Source organism: Miniopterus natalensis, chromosome 9 (assembly GCF_054644295.1).
Source record: "Miniopterus natalensis isolate mMinNat1 chromosome 9, mMinNat1.hap1, whole genome shotgun sequence".
In the NCBI taxonomy this organism is placed as follows: domain Eukaryota; kingdom Metazoa; phylum Chordata; class Mammalia; order Chiroptera; family Miniopteridae; genus Miniopterus; species Miniopterus natalensis.
This window is the reverse complement of record NC_142089.1, coordinates 36,244,269-36,253,663: the sequence shown is the minus strand read 5'-3', so window position 1 is coordinate 36,253,663 and position 9,395 is coordinate 36,244,269. Positions and strand designations below refer to the sequence as shown.

General features: G+C 41.1%; 1 pseudogene; it reads right to left on the bottom strand.

Moving 5' to 3' along the window:
• Window positions 1–946: 946 nt before the first annotated feature.
• Window positions 947–1,700, bottom strand: LOC107531749 (bridging integrator 3 pseudogene; annotated as a pseudogene).
• Window positions 1,701–9,395: the final 7,695 nt, after the last annotated feature.

The following is a 9,395-nucleotide window of genomic DNA, read 5'->3' as shown; positions in this document are numbered from 1 at the left end:
TGCATATATGCATATAAATTCTTTGGTTAATCTCTCCCCACCCACCCACCCACCCCCACCTTCCCTCCAAGATTGTCAGTCTGTTCCATGCTTCTATGTCACTGAATCTATTTTGTTCACCGGTTTATTATGTTCTTTAGATTCCACATATAAGTGAGATCATTCCACATATAAGTTTGTCCTTCTCTGCCTGGCTTATTTTGCTTAGCATAATATTCTCCAGGTCCATCCATGCTATCCCAAAGGGTACAAGATCTTTCTTCTTTACAGCTGCATAGTATTCCATGGTGTGAATGTCCCACAGCTTTTTTATCCACTCAGCTATTGATGGACACTTGGGCTGTTTCCAGATCTTAGCTATTGTAAACTGTGCTGCTATGAACATAGAGGTGCATATTTCTTTCTGATTACTCTTTCAGGATTCTTAGGCTATATTTCTAGAAGTGGGATCACTGGGTCAAAAGGCAGTTCCAGTTTTAATTTTTTGAGGAAACTCCATACTGTTTTCCATAGTGGCTGCACCAGTCTACACTCCCACCAGCAGTGTGCTAGGGTTGCCCTTTCTCCACACCCTTGCCAGCATGTGCCATTTGTTGATTTGTTGATGGCAGCCACTCTGACAGGTGTGAAGTGATACCTCATTGTGGTTTTAATTTGCATCTCTCTGATGATTAGGATGTTGAGCACCCCTGGGGTTTTTCGACCCTGTTTACCTGTGTCTGCAGGAGCTTGCTGTTGGGTGGGGAGGTAATCACCTGTCTGGGGCTCCTGGTTCCAGGCTAAAGAGCTGGTGAGGTACAGTAGGAGGCACCTCTGTCCCCACTCCCCCAGCTGCTGTCCTTTTCCCAGAGGGAGGGCTTTTTGCTGGGCTGATGCCTGAGCCCAAGCTTGAAAAGACTAGAGAGACTGATTTATGTCCCAGCAGTCTTCCCAGGGTAATAGGCATTCAGTCATCAGCCACAAAGGAGAGGCCCTGAGCTCGTTCAGGTTGGCCTCATTCTCCCACTCCTGCTGCTTATCTGGGTGGCCAGGCTGGTCAAGTTGCTGGGTCAAGTCTCCAAAGATCTTGAGCATTTCAGAGTAGTGTACTATCTGCACTAGGATCAGGGACTGAAAGCTGGGCTGGAAGTAGTGGAGTTGGCTGCTACGGAACTGCACACAGTATCTCATCTGGGAGCTGCTTGATCTTGGCTTCCTGTGCAAGCTGAAGCTCGTCTTGGCTTGGTGGAGTTTGGCCAGCACTGGCCCTGTCTTGGCCTTTACCTTGTACTTCTCCACCTTGACCTTCAATATCCTATAGTCCCGTAAGGCCTGCTTTTGCCATTTCACTGTCATGCTGAGGCTTAGGAAGACACTGCTAAGCTTCTTTAAGGGTTCAATCAAGGTCTTTTGGATTTGGTATACCTTTTACTGATTGAAGGCGTCCATCTGCTTCATGGCTATGTTCAGAACTATCACCATGTTCAGAAAGTCCTGGTCTTGCTCACAGAGGGGATTGGAGAAGACATCTAAGGATATTTCCACAGCACATTTGGACGTGGCTGGGTCAGCACTGGTGCTCTTCTTATGTCTTTCTGCAGCTTCTTGGTCTGTTCTCACAGCTGCTACAGTTTCTCATACTCCCTTTCAAAGCCTTTCTCCACTGTTTGGGGAATAATCTGTTTCTTGGGCTGCCCAGTCTGGAAAGGAATCCAGCTCATGCTCCTGAACCTGGCCCTGATACTAGGGTCCTCAGCTGCAGCTCAGTTTACCTTTCTTCTTTTCTTTATTTTTTTAAGGTTACTTATTTTACTTAGAGTAGAAAAATTACACTGGGGACAGACTCAACATAAACACAAGTATGAAACATTATATATACAAAGAATGCTCGTAGGGGGTCCTATCAGTGCGGACGCAAGAGGCTAGGAGCAAAGAAGAAAACTCCCCGACAGGTCTCAGAAAGAGCGTGGCCCTGCCAACATCTAGCCTTCAGAACTGTGACACAATTAACTTCTGTTCTTTTATGTCACCTAGTTTGTGGTATAGTAGTCCCCCCTTTATCCACAATGTTATGTTCCAAGATCCTCAGTGGATGCCTGAAAACAGTGAATAGTACCAGATTTTATATACACTATTTTTTCTATATATACATACCAATGATAAAATCTAATCTATAAATTCGGTACAGTAAGAGATTAACAACAACTAATAATAAAATAGAACAATTAAAATAACACTGTATACTATAATAAAAGTTATGTGTATATGGTCTCTCTCTCTCACAAAATACGTTCTTGTATATACCCACCTTTTCACTTAAAGGAAGCAATGTGGCTTCTCTTTGGCCTATCTGAACTGCCAGCATCACTACTGCTGCACTTGAGGGCCATTCTTAAGTAAAATAAGGGTGACCGCCACACAAACACTGAGACCCTGTGATCTGATGACCGAGATGGCTCCTGAGTGACCAGCGGGCGGGAGTGGGCGGCCTGCGTGCACCGCGTGGGTGCGCTGGACGGAGGGGGATGGACGCCCTGGGCAGGACCGGCGGACAGCGCCAGATTTTACCAGGCTACTCAGCATAGTGTGCGATTTAAAACCTATGAATGGCTTCTTTCTGGAATTTCCCATTTAATATTTTCAGAGCATGGTTGCCTGGGTCAGAGGAGGGACTGAAACTACGGAAAGCATAACTGTGAATAGGAGGGGATTAAGGAAAAAAACAGACACAAACAACAGCATGGCGATTACGGGGGGGTGGGGGGGGGTGGAAGAGGTAAAGGAAGGAGACTTGACTTGATGGTGAACACAATACAATATACAGATGGTGTGGTATAGAATTGTACCCTTGAAACCTATATAATTTTATTAACCAATGTCACCCCAATAAATTCAATAATTTTTAAAAAGTTAAATTAAGAAAAGGGCAGGGGTGGACTATTGTACTATGTTAGGGCAGCCCTAGGAAACGAATACCTAATTCCCTAGCACATTAGAGCTCCTCAGTGTTCATGTGAACTAAGCTGTTCTGGGGAGAATGCTTTTCTCTGTTGCTGGAGGTGATCGAACACAAGTAGAAAAACTACTCAATGGTGAGGTTGTGGGCAAATTTAAATTATTTCTAAGAGTCCCACCTAAAACAGATCCTATGATCTTAAGATCTGAAGAGGTTGAAGGGACCTGGTTCTGGGATTACATTACAACACTCAGAAATGACTGAGTCGTGTTTCTAATATAGTTGGATTTTTATAAATTTGCCCAGTCTTGTAAGCTACAGCCATCAGTTAGAAAAGGATTTTTTTAAAGTGCTATTTAGGTCTTGCTCAATGATTTATCCAACTTCAGATAGTGTCTGTCTTCCATATGCATTGTGGTTTTAATTGCTCTGTCTATATCTTGCCATTTTCCAGCCCTAGGACTGAAAATGTGTGTTTCAGATATGAAATACCATCTCTAACTAAAAAGCAGGAATAATTGAGACTCACCCAAAGGAGCCCCAAACTCCTCATATTCTCTTGAAACTTAAGAAGTATTACTATGATGGTGGAAACTACCAAAGCTACAAATGAAACAAACTGTACCAAGTTCAGATTTCTTCTGTGTTATGTTTGTGATGTTACTTCTTAGAAATGGTAGCCCCTGCCATTTTAGTATTAATGGGATCTCAGTTTCTTTCTTCTGATTACCTCTCCACTATTGGATATTGATTTATCATTTTCATAAAATTGCAAATGGGAGCCTGTGCCTGAGACCAGTCATAAATTTCAGAGGAACTGAAAATGTGTTCAGCTCCTCTGTAGGGATTGATCTTATGGGGAGAATATCACAGAGCTAATTGTGACTGTTTTGTATGGGTTTGCAAGAAGGTTTGTTCTTCCTGGCCCTCTGATTTTGAAGGGAAAGAAGAAAGGGAGTAACATTTGCTGACAACCTGGTAGGGACCAAATTCACTGATGTTACTTAATTTAATGCCACTAACACAATGAAGCACAGTCACCCCCTTCTTTGACAGACGACAATATAAGAAGCCTAGAATGGTGAAAAGATTTTCTCAAGACTAGCGAAGGAGCAGAGCCAGGTTCAAACCTAACTTTGTCTCTGAAGTTTAACGTCTTTCCACTCACTGCATTGCCTTTCTCAAGTGGAGCAGTAATATCTCAGCTAGGGGTGGATGGGGTAGTTTTTATTAACATCAGCCTAAACGTTGTGCTCCTCTAGTTCTGATAGATTTGCTCCAAGGAGCCATTAAGAAAGGCCACTGATCCAAGGGCAATAAATTAACACTTTCTTCATACACAGCTATAAGCAGCTACTTAAAACCTGGGTAATATCTTCCTTAAAATAAGTATCAGTTGTCTGGGTATTTATGCTCTATCACTCGTGGTTTTTCCATCCTTGACTCCATTAATAAAATTTTTCTTAATTCCTTTCCTCTTTTTATGGCTTTGCAAGGGGCTAATTTACAGGCAGAATTGCTAATTTTACAGCTGATTTCTGCTTTGTCAGCATAAGGCTGACTGAAGAGTTATTAATAGAAGAGTAGGATTCCCTTTTCATCCTTTTGCTCTTGACTATTGTAGGAGGTGGGACAAAATCCATTATTTAATAACATTTGTTCTTCTTGAAAGGTCATCATTCCGGCCTTTCAGTTTTCACTAAACTGTAGCAGTATCAGCAGCCACAGCGGCCACTTTCTCTTCCTGAAGGCTTCTGGAATCCCTCCAGGTTATATGGTTGGTATAAAACTGTCTTTCAGATCCACCTTGGGAATGAGGTCCAGCTGGGAAATTCTCTCAGTATTTTTGTGCATTTTCCAAACAGTAATTTTTGGGCATAAGCATTTGTAAGTGTCCCAGTTACCTATATTCCTGGAATGGCTGCTGAATTTGGGATATATCAGTTAGGAATTGTATTTGGATGATAGTAGCACAAAATAGAAATAACAGTGGCATAAACAATAGAAGCTTATGTTTCACATAAAGTATATCTTAAGATAGGCATTTGGGATTAGTGTGGTGACTTCAGACTGTCATCAGGTACCCAGGCTGCTTCTGCCTTTTGTTTTATTACCAGTTTCATGTGGTTTCCATTCTCAGGGTTGACCCATGGTTTCATAAAGCCACTGGACCATGACTATGAATACATGATTCCAAGCAGGAATCAGAACATGAGGGTACAGGGCAAATGAGCTATCTATCAGTCTCTTATGGAATTCTCCCGGGAGTCCTCAAGCTGCAAGGGAGGCTGGGAAACATAGTCTTTTAGCTGGGTACATTGCAAAAATGTAAAAGGCCACTACACAATAGTAAAAGTTTCAATTCCCTTGTAATTTTAATGATTCTAAATCTGTATGCACTTCAGAAGATGACCCCAAAATATATAAGGCAAAAGGAAAATGAAACTTTAGGAAGAAATGGATAAACCTGAGGCCTATTAGAATATTTTAACAATCATCTGTGTAAAATTAAGCCCAAATATCAGTAAAGATTTAGAAAATTTGAACAACACAACTAACAAGCTTGATCTAATGATCATACGTATAGTCTTTAGTCAGAGTTAGAGAATACACATTCTGTTTAAACACATTTGGACCCTTTATGAAAAATTATGTGCTAGCCCATAAAACAATCTCAACCAACGTCAAAGAATTGTCACCAAAAAGGCTATATTCTCTGACCACATATAACTAATATAGTGAGAAGTTACTAACAGAAAGATAATTTAAAGAACATACATTTGAAAAATTTTACCAACCACAGTTAAAGATAATTCTCTGCCTTCTCTTCAATGTCTCATAGCAGTATTGGTTATAGAAGAAACAAAACCCTGTTGATTGGTCTCATTTTAAATTCACTAGCATTAAACTCAAGCAGAATTTTAAGGTTGCTTGGTAACCATGCTAATTTCACTCCCTCTCCTACTCTCCTATGTATGACTACTGAACACATTTTGTCCCTCTTCAAGTCACTGCACCTACTCCCACATTCCGTTCCGCTTAAGACCTTGCTTACTATTTCCCTCAGAAGAAAGAAGCAATCAGAATACAGCCTTAACAAGCTCACATCACGGAATATATTCACCCGTTTCTTCTTTAGCTTCTGTTTTGATACATGAACCCTTTGTGCCTCATATAGACCCCCAACCCCTTCACTTTACACCAGATCCCATTTCCTGTCACCTATTCAACAACATAGCTCCAGCAATTCTCCATTTTACTTCCTGCATCATCAACTTTCATAATCATATAGACAGGCAAAGTTTCCCATTTCAAAAAGAGAACATGCTTTTCTTCATGTAACATATTGCCCTTTTCCAAAAAAAAAAAAAAAAAAAAAATCCTATGGGGGCCATGGAAAGGTGCCTAGTAATCTCCAACTACAAGGAGTATAATTGACCAAAAGCCCATTTGCTATGCTCTGAAATCTACATCTACATTTCTACCAAGGTCATGTTTCCTATGAACTACTCCTAGTCCATGGCTGAGCACTGCAGGGGGTGTACTGCAGTAGGTACATTTAGTCCACTAAAATGGGATTCCTCTGATGCTTGAATGTGGCTCAAAAATTCTTTGATAGTCTCGTGATAATGTCCTTAAGCTGTATAGCAGTCTATGATGTTTCCATCTACAAAGATGAAACAGCCCAGTAGCTTGACAGACATAATTTCCCAAACCAGACAAGAAGAAATAGATCATCTGAATAGTACTATATGTATTAAGGACATTGAGTCTGACTTAAGCTGGTCTTTGTCCACTCTACATTAGCGAATCGTCATTTCAAACATCTACTCACTTTCTCCTTTGGAGAGAAGTTTCTGATTATTGCTATGGTCAATATTAATTTCCTTTTATTGAGTATATTCTATGAGTTGTTATGTTGTACTAGCTGCTTTTAACACATACTTTTTACTTCTTTTAACAACCTTCCTCATATTATAGATGGAGAAATTATTCAGTAAAATTTAGCTTTTATGCTCATTGTCCAACAGTTAGCTGAGTAAATGAACTGGGATTTGGAAATGCCTGTCTGACTCCAAAATCTATGCTTTCTCCACAGCCCTATGTTGATGCATCAAAAGGTAGAGCTGGTGCTCTGGAACATGTGAATCAATGAGACATGGCCATCCAGTCTCTAAAGGGTTAATATTCTTGCCTGCTCCTGTTTCTAGTCTTGGAAGAAGATATTGGGTCTTTGCCTCTACAATATCTATCATGACATCAACTTCAAAGCCTTAAACCTGGGTGTTTGATCTCCTGCCAGCATGCTTTCTGACACATGCTGAAAAATAAAACTAGGAAGCCAGAATGGTTTAGTTATACTTGTTAAACATTTATGATACTAGTCAGAAAAGATGTTACCTTATAATTAAGAATTAGAAGCAAACATTTCAAAAAAAAAAAAATCAGTTCAATAAAAGCAAAAACAGTGAGACCTGGGAGAGTCTTCTGGGTACCCACAGAAGACATAAAGCATAAGCAACTGCCAAATGATCAATTTTCTCTGGTTTTCACTACTTATGGTGCAATTTTAGGGTGGTACAGTTTTGCCCTGTTCACATGTTTCATGAGTGAAGGAGTGGAAACCATACCTTTTTTTGTAGTTTCAAAGGCACAAGAAAGAGGAAGTGGTTTGGAAAGCACAGAAAAGGCAGTCTGCCCACTTCTGCCCCCAGTCACTCTGCCTTCCAAGTGTGTGACTTGAAGTGTAAGAAGTCAGGTAAATTGGAGAGCTCAGCAGTTGTTATAGACAGGCCTGCCTTTGAGATCATTTCTTTAATATTTTTTATTGTGGTAAAAGATACATAGCATAAAAGTTACTATTTTAACTATTTTGAAGCGTACAGTTCAGTGGCATTAAGTACATTTGCAATGTTGTGTGACCATAAGTAACCGTTATCTAGTCCCAGAAACTTTTCTTTGCCCCAAAGGGAAATTCCATGTCTATTAGTAGTCACTTCCCATTTCTCCCTATCCCCAGCCCCTGGCTATCACTAATCTCCTCTCTATAGATTTGCTTATTCTGAACATTTCATGTAAATAGAATCATACAGCATCTGGTCTTTCATAGCTTTCACTCAGCAATGTGTTTTCAGTGTTCATCCACGTTGCACTGTGAATCAGCGCTTCATTCCTTTACATGAGTGAATTACATTCCATCGTAGGACATTCAACATTTTGTTTGTCCATTCATCAGGTCTTTCGCAAAGCTGTAAGAACCCCACATTCTCCCCAAGTGCCCCTAGGCCCTAGCCTTTGCACAGGCTGTCAGCTCCACTTCCCCGCCGTCGAGTCAACTTCAACTTTACCTTCTCAGAGTCCCACTTCTGCCACCCTGTATAAAGCAGTTCCTCACCCTGCCAGTCTCCTTTCAGGGCCCTTCCTTGGTTCCTTTCTTCATCATAATCACCACAATTTTTAAAAAAATGCCTGTCTTGTCTACTCCTTAAGGAATGTCTTCTCCTTAGGGATGGGAGACCCCGCCTGTTTACTCACCGAGGAGTTGTTTCCAGCCCTGATGTCCCTGCCTGCCGCATAACAAGTGTTTACTAAACATCTGGTGATGGAGATAGTGAGCTAAATGGGCTTTTGAGATGGCATCAAACCCAATCCTTTGCTAGGCTCCATGTAAACTTGGGATGAAGAAGGTGTGGCTTGAACACCTACCTCAGTGGATGCGTAAAGGTTGTCCGGGTACTGTGAGGAGAATGGTTTTGATACCACTGTTTTGTTTAGCAGACGCCAGACTGTGCAAGCCTTTCAAGCCAAGCCCCCTCTTCTTAGAGGGCATTTTCCCCTGATATTCATCTGGGTCTTTGCTTCATGGTCCCAGCTTTGTGGCACATACATTAACTACTCTACTTACAATTGTGATGGGGAAGGAGCTCTTTTCTTATGCTTTATCTCTCTTTCTGGACTTATTTTTCTCCTTAGCACTTATAGCCATCAGATAAACTATCTTGTCTATTGTCTGCCTTTCCCCTCTAAGGTACGACTTCAGGGGGGCAAAAATGTTCATTTGTTTTGTTCACTGCTATAATCCACTATCTTGAACAATTACCATGCATCAGGTGCTCCATTAATATTTGGTGAATTAAAGGATGGATGGATGGATGGATGGATGGATGGATGGATGGATGGATGGATGGATGAATGAACTTTTTCCTAGGGGGTGTAGGCTGGCACCACTGCCATTCTGTAGATTTCTCAGTCACATTTAGACCATGATATGCGGGACTCTGTGACTCCTGGCTTTAAGTCACTAAGTTTTAGCAATGACCCTAGAACTCTTGGGTTCTTACATGGTTCTAAACTATGGGGAGTATGATATGCTTTCCTAATTTGAACCCAAACATTCCTCTTCTGAATTCCATCCTGCTCCCTTTCAGACATGTCTATGTTTCCATTTTCTGTGAGTCAT